This window comes from Zalophus californianus, chromosome 6, assembly GCF_009762305.2.
Source record: "Zalophus californianus isolate mZalCal1 chromosome 6, mZalCal1.pri.v2, whole genome shotgun sequence".
In the NCBI taxonomy this organism is placed as follows: domain Eukaryota; kingdom Metazoa; phylum Chordata; class Mammalia; order Carnivora; family Otariidae; genus Zalophus; species Zalophus californianus.
Genome location: NC_045600.1, coordinates 36,753,078 through 36,766,046, shown reverse-complemented (window position 1 = coordinate 36,766,046; position 12,969 = coordinate 36,753,078).

Genomic DNA, 12,969 nt, shown 5'->3' with positions numbered 1-12,969 from the left:
ACAGAAGCTTACTTGGTGTGATCTTAACTCACTTAAAGTTCGCCAGTTGGTGGTGAGCTGCCATCCTGGGCTGTGTTTCTGAAGAGAACTAACTCTTCAGCCCTTTTGCATTAGACCTGAAACATACATACTTGTGTCTGTACTGTCACAAGATAAAGACAACAAAGAGAAGCCAAGAGTACCATTTCTTTACAATCTCCAGTTTCCTTATAACGGAGAACTGAGCATCACACCTACCCCCCATCAGCATTAACCTTGTAAGAATGACAATTTATAGTCACTGAGCACCTACTACGTAGAAGGCTCCATAGAATCTGCTGTGTTGTCATATATGTTATCTCTCAATCTTACAACACTTCTGTAAATCATTGATTTTTTTCTCCTTTTTCCATTGGGAGAAATAGAGGTTCAGTTATTTTGCAGTCTGCCCCCTTCCAAAGCCTTTGACAGCACTGAGGATGGTAAATAAGTTGGTTTCATCTCTACAACCAAGTGTTGAAGGTGCGGCCTGGGACACTGCATTAAGAAGAACTCTGAATGGTCACAGTGCGGAGGGCAGCGGCTCATCGGCTTCATCATGGATGTAGAGAAAGGGAATGATGTATAGATGCCACTTTTTTGCCATCCTTGTGCCATGCCCTGCCACTTACCTCCCTACAAGCAGAGCGAGAGATTGCCGTGTGATTTCAAAGGCTACCCAAGCCTCTGGTACCTACAGAATATCGTGGTGCCATAGTGTGTGTATCTGCTACCTTCCTTTCCAACTCCATGGACGTCCCCACTACTGAAGTCACTCTCCTGAGGTAGCAAAGATGTGGGTGATGTCTCTCCAAGTGCAAGCCCTGGAGAATCTTCTCTCAACTTGTTCGAGTTTCATCTTCATATGAACTCACTGTGACCTTGGAGGATGAGTCACAAGAAACAGCTTCACTAGGGATACGGAAGGAGAGGGAAGAGGGGGCCTAGAGGAGCCTGGGAGGGCATGACAACAAAGGAAGAATGAGCCGAGGGTCGGTGCCTTGAAGAGGAGACAGGCAACTGAGGCCTGGTCCAGGGAGGGCAGCCCCAGACAGGGAGGGCCCGGGGGTGGGCAACATGTGCAGGCGACGAAGACATTGCAAGAGCCTGGCAACTCGCTCCCCTGGCTCAGCCACGCTGACTGTCAATGGTGCAGCTTCCTCTGTGACTGACTTGGGCAGGTCACTTCGCTCAGCCTCAATGTCGTCATCTGTAACATGATGGGGTTGGACCCCATGACTCCTAAGGCCCTTCCTCGCACCAAAATTTAAAGGTTGGCAAACTCTTTTATGAACAGAACCAGCTGAGAGCAAGTCAGATGGAGAATCCAAAGGTTCATATTACAATAAAGTCTTCCAGATTAGTGTTCAACTCTTGACTCTGACACGTGTCAACTTGTGATCTTGGACAAGTCTCATAACCCCCTGGGTCTCAGCCTTCCACAAAACTAAAAATGCCTTCTTCACAGGGTTCATGTGAGGATTCTGCAAAATAACATCTATAGGGACGCCTGGGTGGCTCAGTCAGTTAAGCATCTGCCTTCAGCTCAGGTCATGATCCCAGGGTCCTGGGATTAAGCCCCTTGTTGGCTCCCTGCTCAGTGGGGAGCCTGCTTCTCCCTCTGCCTCTGCCTCTACCCACCACCCACCCGCTTGTGTCACTCTCTCTTGTGTGCTCTCTCTCAAATAAATACTTTTTTAAAAAAAATAACATCTATAAATTGTTTATCTCAGTGCTTGATACCTGAGAAGCAGGCAACAAATGTTGTTTCTCTTTCTTTCCCATCATCATTGTGTACCTCCAAGAAATAAAAAGGTGCCAATAAGAAATTATGTCACACCATTAATTGTTAGGCATGCCCTGATTTCAAAGGTATTAAATATGGGGGAAATGTGAGCCTGAGAATAGAGGAAGCAGTCTTTGGGGGCTAGGAGACCCTACCAGCATCCTGAAACCAGGAGACATGGGGTAGCAGCAAGCTTGCTTCCCCGGGCAGCTTGTGGGGTTTTCATCTGATGCTAAAATTAACAACACATTTTTCAGTATGAAAAAAGTCTGGAGTGTAAGATTTAGTCTTGAAGGTCCAACTCTCACACTTTGGGAGGTACATGCTTTATTATGGTTCCAAAATTCAACATATGAATAAATCTTTATGAATATCCCAAACAATTTCAGTGCTGACCAAGAAGAGAGTCAGATTAACTGAGCCAACCAACGCATGGTGAACAACCCACTCTGTTCCACGGGTACTAAGCGAGGGCCCACAGGAACAAAGCTGTTCGCTCAATAACTTACAATGATCTCTTAGGAGTTAAGAAGAGTTGTGCGTGCTCTGGTAGGTTTTTCCCCATTGTCCTCTCAGAATTCACAATGCTCTATCCAAGGGTCAAATTAATTAGCATCATGCCTCCTGCGGATGAATAAAAAAACCACGAATGAAGCGATGTGTTTCAAGGGATTAATAGAATTAGTGATTTTCTGCAAACAGATACAAGGAAGGTCAGCCTAGGACTTTACAAAATTGTATGTTGCTTTTAATATCCCTTATTTACAGGGGGAGAAAAAAATCTGGGTTTACAAATGAAGACAAATGGTGAAGTCTTGAAAGAAATTAATTTTATTGAAAAGACATTTCTTCCTTTCAAAGCACTGGGTATTTGTGGGACAGTTCCTCATTTTATTGACTTAAATAGATAATATTTGCCCTAGATGATGGTGGGGTTGCTATGGTAACTTTTTTTTTTTAACGAGACTAAAAATAATGAAGCCTGTGTCTGATTTACTAGGACAAGTCAAGCCTTTCTCCACAACTGTCTGAAAGAAGTATCTGTCAGTTGTCACAGATTTATTTCAGATTAAGGGGCACATGGTTTAGGCGCTGAAGTGGAATGTTTTTATTTCCGCCTGACTCTTCCACTTTTGAAGCTCATAGCTTTGGCTGGCATGGAAGACACATGCCTAATAGAGAGGAACGAGAGGAGCTTAATGAGTCACAAAGAAGCATTCTTTATTTCAAGTGCATCCTGTATTCTCATTGGAATGAGTCCACAAAGCTGCTGGGTCCCCAAATCCTGCATTTGTAATTCCCTAGGCAGTTGCACAGACAAGGCCAAGGTTGTTGTTAGCTAAGCTTCGTCGCAACAGCACCTCATTTGTTCACTGCTGGCTTTAGTCCAGAGAAAGATTCCTAGGACCAGGGCTCCGGAGTGCACACACGTGTCTTTGTGTGCCCGTGCTTAGGCTGGAGTGAAGGGAGGGTGGGGAAAGAAAAGAGAAGAGCTGCTCTACTCTCGAGAGTATTCACTGCCTAATTCAGCACACATTTTGCAAGCAACTTCTCTGTGCCTGGCACAGTCCAGCCCTAGAGTCACTGGGTTCATTAAAAAAACAAAATGCTGATGTTGGGAGACATGGGAGAATAGCCGACAGCTGAAGGTAATGAGAGATTTCCCTCCTGCTTCCTTTTATCTTTTCTTTCTTCCTTCTTTCTGGCCTTCCAGTGTTAGTGAGTATTACCATGTGTCACACACATGCTCAGTACACGTGATGCAAATATAAATGGACCTACGGACCTGTCCTTAGCCAATAGCCCAGTGAAGATGGTAAATAAACCAACGTACGTATGACCTAGAAATTGCACTCTTGGGCATTTATCCCAGGGAAATGGCAATTCATCTTCACACAAAAACCCGTATACAAATGTTCGCAGCAGCTTTATTCATAATAGCTCTAAACTGGAAACAACTCAGGTGTCCTTCACCGGGTAAATAGTTAAATAAACTGTGGCACATCTATACCACAGAATACCACTTAACACTAAAGGATAGAAACACATGACAACTTATGTGAATCTCTGGAGAATCACACTGAGTGAAAAAAGCCAATCCTGAAAATCTATATACTATATAATTCCACTTACGTAACATTCTAAAAATGACAAAATTATAGAGATGGGGAACAGACTAGTGGCTGCCAGGGGTCAGGAGACTCAGTGAAGGAGGGAAGTGGGTGTGGTTATAAAGGGTCAACATGTAGGATTTTTCTGATGATGGAAATGTTCTGTCTCTTGACTGTGGTGGCGGATACAAGAACAAAGCATATAACAAAATTGCAGAGAACTAAATATACACACATTCACAAAATAAGAACAACTGGGTAAATTGAAACAGGGCAGATGACTGTATCAATGTCAGTACCCTGGTTGTGATATTGTACTAGTGCGTTTTATGTATAAAACACATTGTGAGAAACTGAATAAAAGGTGCCCAGGATTTCTCTGTATTATTTCTTTTTTTTTTTAAGATTTTATTTATTTGGCAGAGAGAGATACAGCGAGAGATGGAACACAAGCAGAGGGAGTGGGAAAGGGAGAAGCAGGCTTCCCACTGAGCAGGGAGCCCAATGTGGGGCTCGATCCCAGGACCCTGGGATCATGACCTGAGCCAAAGGCAGATGCTTAACGACTGAGCCACCCAGGCGCCCTCTGTATTATTTCTTACAACCGCATATGAATCTACAATTATCTCAAAATAGAAAGTTTGATTAAAAAATAAATCAACATTTTATTTAGGGGGTGGGCAAAATGGGTGAAGGTGGTCAACAAGTACAAACTTCTAGTTATAAGATAAATAAGTCCTGGGATGTACTCTACAGCATAGTAACGATCGTTAACAATACTGTATTGTGTACTTGAAGGTTGCTAAGGGAGTAGATCTTAAAAGTTCTCATCACAAGAAAAAATGTGTAACTATGTGTGGTGATGGATGTTAACAAAATTTAATGTGGTAGTTATTTTGCAACACGTACATACATCAAATCATTATGTTGTATACCTAAAACTAAGACAATTTTATATGTTAATTATGTCTCAATTTTTTTAAAAGAAAAAACAATGACTCTGCATTAAGAAAAGCAAAACAAAGAAGTTCATTTTTAAGTATTACTGTTAAGAAATTGAATTAAAACAACTAGAGGCTTAAAAAAATAAATCAATCAACATATCATTAAATGGGATAAGTGCTATGATAAGTGCTATGATAAAAATGGAGATGGAAAGCTATGAGAGCTTGGACTATGGGGCATCGTCAAGAGAGACTTTCTGGAGTGGTGACTCCAGTGAGTTAGGAGAAAATACATTCCAGGCAGAAACATATTGATTCCACCACTGGAATTGAGAGCAGAATGTCTGTCTGTCTTGCTCACCATATTTTCCCAATGCCTACAATACTGCCCAGCTCACAATTATCAAAAACTGTTGAGTGAATAACTGAAGACACGGAAGTGGTGAGTTTGAAAGGGTAGAAGGAGTCATCACGGTTGAGCATAGAGAGTTCACGAAGAGAGACAAAGATGAAGGTGGTAGCAGCAGATGGGCTTCAGGCCAGGTACTCTGAAACACTCAAACTTTATTCCAGCATAAAATAGGAGCCGAGTTTGTGTTTTGGAAAGATCCTGTGGGCACAGTGAGGAGACAGATTGAAGTTAAGACACCGGCTGGGAAGCCTGCTGTGCTAATCCCAGTGAGTATTCTCCTCCCAAACTCAAACGTGGGAAGTCCTTCAGGATAAGTCCCATGTCCAAGACAGAGGTGTCCACTAAAAATAGACTTCGAGACACATATGCAATTTTTAATTTTCTGGTAGCCATATGAAGAAAAGAAAAAAGGTGAAATTAATTTTAGTGATTAATCCCAGGGTGTTAAGTGCCAGGAATAAGACTGTATTTAACCCAATATCATCCAAAACTTCTACATTTCAACACATAATCAATATAAACCATTATTAATGAAATATTTTACACTCTTTTTGCATCTTTTCCTTATATGAAGACTTTGGACTCTGATTTGTATTGAGACGGATTCACAGCACATCTCAGTTCAGATCTGCCACGTTTCAAGTGCTTGAGAGCTACATGGAGTGGCTACCATATTGGACAGCACAGATCTAATCCACAGACGTGCTGCACAGTGGCAAGGAGTATTTATTTGAGCTCTTAGACTCTTTTCATATGTCATGTCCCTTAATTCTCACAACAATAATCCTATGAAGTATTATTATCTACCCTTTCTGATGAAGAAACTGAGGCCATAAGCTCAATCTTCTAGAAATATCTGAGTCCTCAGCCAGCTGAGCCTGTGTAGATGACGCATGTGAAATTTCAAAGCTTAAAGCAGTAAGGAGTATATTTAAAAGATGATGGGGAGTGAAATTTATCAAAATGCTTATTTTTTCAGATTTCTGATCTGCTGAGCCTGATTACATGATTCGAAAGTCTCAATCTTTTCTTATCTAACGTCACTGAAGAGCCTGCCTCAAAATAAATTATGGAGAGAAATCTCTCCTAAGTGGAGATGGCCCACCCTGACATTTATTGAATGACGAAGCCACAGTGGTGATCAGGTCCAGAGAAGCGGGAAACTAATATAATCAAGGGGATGGAGGAATTTCATAATAAAGATAGGCTTGGGCAGGGGCCGGGGAGGAGGGGGAATCACCAGCCTAAAGGATTAGCTGGACAGGCAAAGGCTGAGGGGAAGGAAAAGACCATATAAGATCTCAAAGCCACGAGAGCTGCGGGCACAGTGAGCAGCAATATTTTTAAAGCTGACCTAAGACCCATTTCTCTTTGTAGCCATGGCCCCTGGGTCCTGGGTGTCTCTTGGTACCAGCAACCCACCTTTGCATTTAAAATGCTGGGCAAGGATTAGAGATGTAGTTTGAGCCTTTAAGAACTGAGTGAAGTAAAAGTCTCAAATCCATGATTCTGAGTTAACAAGCCATGGATAGAAAGCACATTAGTCCCAGAACATAAAGCTAGAACAGGCTGTATATGAAGTACATAAACAATACTATCGGTTGATTTCCTCACTATCTATGTGACCTCTTTATTTGGCTGTCACAGAAATACCCCAGCCTCATGATGTCCCATAGTTGTTTTATCTCTCTCTCTCTCTCTCTCCAGGCTCCTTCCCACCCCCTTCATCTGGCATTTCCCAACTCTGCAAATGAAACCCCTTCATTCTAGGCACCTCCCTATCCCAAACCCTCCCACTCCCCACTGCACACACCCCCAGAATTCCATCAGTACTGTTAACTCGCCTCCAACCCCTGCTAGATCCTCAGCTCTAAGTAGCTGCTCTATGACTCTCCTGTTCACTCTTACATCCCTAATGTTTGCACATAGTAGGCAATAAACACTTAAGTAAATGAGAAAATGATAGAATGATTGTGGGGAATACTAAATGTCACTTATGCCCACTTTCCCCCAACTCAAAACTTTATCAGTCTGCATTAAAGTTTGGCAAGTATTTCCAGGATAGCAAATAGTCAATCCAACAAGAGTTGTCTTCCCATATCTAAATAAGAACCCAGTGGGCCAATGCAGGTGTCATCATAAAAGGCCACAAGCTTCGAGTTAGTGCAATATGAGGCCCACGCATGGGGGTGTGGACTTACCAGGGCAACAAGCAATCTTGGAAGCCCTGGGCCCAGGAGGCAGGGTGAGTGCTCACCTCCCCCATTATCGTCTTTCTGACCACAGGACACTGAACCTGGTGGCTTCCACCACCCCCCCAACACTCCCAATTTTAATAGATCCCTCCATGTGAGTGGTCAGGCAGGGCATACATATGCTTCTTGGCACTTCTTGGCACCTTGGTCTGTTTGGTTGTGTTTCATGACTAAATTCAATTTCTTGGAAGCAGAAAAACAATTTCCCTTTTTGTAGCTTGAAATATCTCATCAAAGAAATGTAGAAGTATGGAAATTAGATTTGATTGGCAGCCGGCTCTTTGCTTCCCTCACTTCTGCTCTTCTGTAGCTCTCTTAAAAAAAAAAAAAAAAAGAGTTCAGGCTTTTCTGACAGCCTGATGGACAATGACATAATTTTAATAATCCTCTCCTCTTCAGGCGAAATGAAAGAAAAAAATATTTCACAATGAAATTACTGTGCCTCAAAGATGTAGTCATTAGATTCACCCTCTTTGCATTGTTCATGTCCAGCACTCTGGAAACAAGATGCATATTTCAGGCATGCCTAACACTGTTGTTAATGCTCTACTTTCTGAACTGCCTTGAAGGTTGATGAGGCCTAAAGCAGATGGAGCGAGAAGAGTGAAGCTTTAGAAGTACTGTCAGAGTCACACACACACACACTCAATTCAACTGTTCATCACATAAAATTATGGATCTAATTCTTCAATTTAAAGAATGACAAGACCTTTTATTTTTACACTCCAGTCTAATCTTTTTCTTCCAATTCTGATCTTCCGATCAGAATCAGGGTTGGTTGGGGAGAGGGAGTGCTTATCTCCCATTCCCACTTTCCCATAGTGGGCAAGAGAGAAGACTGTGCATGGAACACTTCAGGCTCTGTCTCTCTACTCTACACTCCCACCATGAGTCTCTTATCTGATTAGATGGTGAGATTGGGGAATAAACAAATGTGGTGGCTCAACATCCTGGAGATGCAGAGTTCAAGTAGACTTATCAGTGAGGATGGTTCTGGCTGCAAGTACCAAGTACAGAGCACTGAAGGTGGCATAAACATAGGTACGTTTAAGTAGGAAGAAGTTCAGAATCAGGGAGATGGGCATCGGTGTGGCTGCTCAACAACGTCATCAAGGACCCAGGTGTTTTGCATTTTTCTGGTCTGCCATCTGAGCATGTTGACATGCCTCCCTTCACAACCTGCTCCAGCTCCAAACTGAGTGCCCTTCAGTAACAATGTCCAAAAACAAAACAAAACAAAACAAAACAGAGGGGCGGGGAATAAGGAGAAGAAAGCACCTGTCACAAGCATTTCTCTTTTAAGAGAGGAAAGTTCTCACAGAAGTTTCCTGCTGATTTCCTCTTTAATCACATTCGCCAGAATCAAGCCACATAATCATGTCCTAGCTATAAGGAAGTCTGGAAATGGAAGTGCTTTCAGCATCTATGTGGAAGACCAAGCTCTGCTGGCAAGGGATATCTGTAAGGTAAACAACCACCAGCACCTGTCAAATGTATTGATATTCAGAGCTAAGGCCATTTGACTACATATCAAGTTGTACTCTCTAATTTAAATTCATAAAGAAAGCCAGTGTTTTTACCTCCTCCTGTCAGATCCCTTGTGTCTTATTTTTCTCTTAGTTCCAAGCTCAGAGCAAGGAGAGGGTCATGGTTACTTATCACCCCCAAATACTAACAATTACTGGCAGGAGCATTGTTGACTCTGGGAAAATCAACCACCACCACCTCTTTGGACCTCTGCTTCTTTATCTGGAAAGCAAAGAATTTGGATGAGTGCATCTCCAAAGCCCCTTCCAGCCCTGACAGGCTCTGGTTCCATGACTTTGCATTCAAACGTCTCCAAGCAGTGAATCAAATCATGAGTAGCCTAAGAAATGTTATAAAAGGAAGAAATTTGACTCACATTGACTCTCATTAGCCTTGGGGAATCAAAACTAGTAAATAATGATGAACTTTGAAGCCAGTGTCAGTTTAATAAGGAGAATTTGTGACCATGCCCCAGGCATGTGAGTTTGAGTAGCCATGTAATGGACTTAAAAGAGTTAAGGAAAATCACTGCTCCCTTGAAATTGAGTCTCATAAGGCTAGCAGAATGACAAGGCATTAAAAATGGATCTCTCCTTCATCTCCGTATTGAAATAACCTCTAATGTCTACAGGGTACAGCCCCAAAACCTTGACATAGTTTATAAAAGGTCCTTTCCAGCCTATCATCATCCTAATCCACACCTTGAGCATATGAATAATAACAGCTAATATTTTTAAAGTCTTACTCTGTGCTCAATACATATGAAGCACTTTACATTGCATTGTCTCTTTTAACCCTTACAACAAGAATATTGTTATAATATACCATCTTCATTTTACATATGAATAAACGGGAATCAAGTAATTTGCCCAAGGTGACACAGCTAAAAGTGGTAGGGCCAGAATTTGAATTTAGGCAGACTGTGCCCAGAGCCCGTGCCCTGAAACACTATATTTCTCTGACAATATTTAAATATTTTTAAAATTTGTTTACATTTCTTTTTTTTTTTTGAGAGAGAGAGAGAGAGAGAGAAAGAGAGCATGCAAGTGGTGGGGGTGGGGCTCAGAGGGAGAGAGAGCAAGAATCTTAAGCAGGCTCCATGCTCAGCACGGAGTCTGACTCAGCACGGAGTCTGACACAGGGCTTGATCTCACAAGCTTGAGATCGTGACCTGAGCTGAAATCCAGAGTCAGAAGCTCAATCGACTGAGCAACCTGGGTGCCCCCGTTTCTATTTCTACCGCTAACACATAAGGGCCATTTTCTCTTCATCCCCTAGTTTTGTATCTGACAACTAGTAGACACTCCCATAAATATTTAAAGAATGCATGCATGAATGACTTCCTGTGCAGACTTTCCAGTCTTCTGCAAACACACTCTACTTTATAACCGCCCCCCCATGCCCTAGGTTATACTGCTCCTCTGTCCAGCAGACTCCTACTCTTCCTTCAGGAACGGGTTAAAATGTTATATCCTTGCTCTGTTCTTCCCAACCATCTTCCAAAGAGAAAAATAGGCCACATGGAAAACAAGTCACATAAGAAGGAACTAGAATCAGAATGGCATATGATTTACTTATTAATCAAGGTCAACAAACAACAGCTCCCAAATCTCCATAACTCACAATAAAATGAGGTACCAATTTATTTATAAAATAAATAAGTCATGGAGATGAAAAGTACAGCATAGGGAATATAGTCAGTAATACTGTAATAATGTTGTATAATGACAGTTGGTGACTATACTTATTGGGGTGAACATTGAATAACGTCTATATAGAACTGTCAGATCACTGTTGTACACCTGAAACTAATACAACATTATAGGTCAACTATACTTCAATCAATCAATAAATAAATCACAGTCAGCAGAAGCAGAGGGCAGGGTTCTTCAATCCCTAAGGAACAGAGGATGCATCTTGTGATACCACCATCTTCAAGATGTGGCTTATAGAACCACCCTGCAAGGGAAGAGAGCCTGCAGGGCTATGTGAACCTGAAGTGGGTACATCACTCTTATCCACACCCCACTGGCCGCAACTAAGTCTCATGGCCCTGACCTAACTGCAAATAAGGCTGAGGACCAAGACTGTCCTGCGTGCCCAAGAGGAAGATGAAATAAATTTGGTGAGTACATGATATTGTACTCACCACAGCTTCTTCACAGTGACACAGAGAAATGGCTTAAAAATGTTAATGAAAATTATTTTTATCTTAGGAAATTCTATGCCCAAACCAATTTTCAATCAAGCATAAAAGTAGAATAAAGAAATATTTAGACATGCAAGATTTCAGGAAGTGTATACACCTTGTATACCCTTTCTCAGGAAGCTACTGAAGAATGTAAACAAGGAAATAAATAAAGGAAGGAGAGAACATCAAATCCAGGACTCAAGCATCCAATGTGGGAGAGAATTGAAGTCCAGAAATCATGGCTACATAGAAGACCCAGAGATCAACACACTGGAGCAGAAGACGATAAGTACCTGCATTTAAAGAACGTGGAGAAGGGAAGAGAGCTGGTGAGACGCCTGTGCTCTGTTACACCACCACGCCCTGGCTTATCCTGTTCCCTCATCATCCATAATATGCAGTCAATAGATAATATCTAAAAGTTATAAATCTAGAAATAGCACTATAGGCACATGACTTGATAATGGAGAAGTAGATTACAAAAGAAACAGCTAAAATGGTTGCTCCAGGATACTGAACTGGGAGGTAGAGTGGGATAGCACAAGAGAATGCCATTTTTCATGATAGCCCTCGGCAGAGTATTTGAGTTTTTAACCATGTCTTCGCTAAAATTTTGCATATTTTTTAAATAAAGAGAAGGAGGAGAAAGAAGTTTTCATAATTCATCAAGGACTTTATGATGGTCTCAAAATGTCAAGGAGGGAAGAAAAGACAGGGCAAATGTGCACAGACAGGACACCTTCTTTAAACCCCAAGCAGAGTATTTTCTCTTTCATCCAATTCTTTTTAAAAATATTGGTCAGTGGCCCCACCTTCATGAATAGGTTCAAGGAATGAGGGGAAAGGACTGGAAACAACAGACGGGACCATGAACAGAGCCCCTGGAATATCACCAGTGACCACCACCTATGTTGGGCCTATCCTCCATCTTGCCAAAAAAGGATAAAATAAGACATTTTAGGTATTTTTTCTGAAATCAGTATGCCTTATATCCTCATCTACTGGCTTCATAAAGCTCTCAAAAATTTTTTAGTTTGACATGACTTTTTGGTGAGTTCATGTTGATTGCCTTAAGTATTGGCTTCCTCGGGATTTCTACAGCTATCAATCTTACCTGTTTAATTTCAATAATTCATCTTTTTTTTTTAATTTAGGCAGCATTTCTCCATTTCTTGGCTCTCTTGCTGCCCTCCATGCTTCCAAAAGTTTACTAATAATGATTCTAGTTTCAGTTCTATAAGACTGATTAGAATGTTATTTGCTCAATCCTAAATACTTGACCACATTTTTTAATGTGGGGGCGTCTCAGTTGCCTCTTCAACAACATTCACCCTGCAGTCATCTATTGAGCACCATTCTAGGTATGGGGGGGTGGAATGAAAAATATAGTAATACTTATTGTCATTGAGGACTCTTTGTCTAGAGGAATAGGTTGAAAATTAAGTCAATAATTTCATCAGTAGTAAGGGCTATGGTAGAGCTATCCATGGAGACTCTGGTTTAGAAAGGGCACTTGAGGCAGCCTGAAGGAGGAAGGAAAGGCTTCCTGGGATGAGGCATCCTTTAAGCACGTGAAGACTTAGGAGTGAACGTTTTGAGAGAAAGGAAAGGGGCATTCTGGGTAGAGGAAAGAGCATGAAAAAGGTTCAAAGTTAGAGAGATCTCAGAAGGATTAAGGAATCTAAAATCAATTGGGCATAGGAAGGAGATGGAGGGCCCATTCAG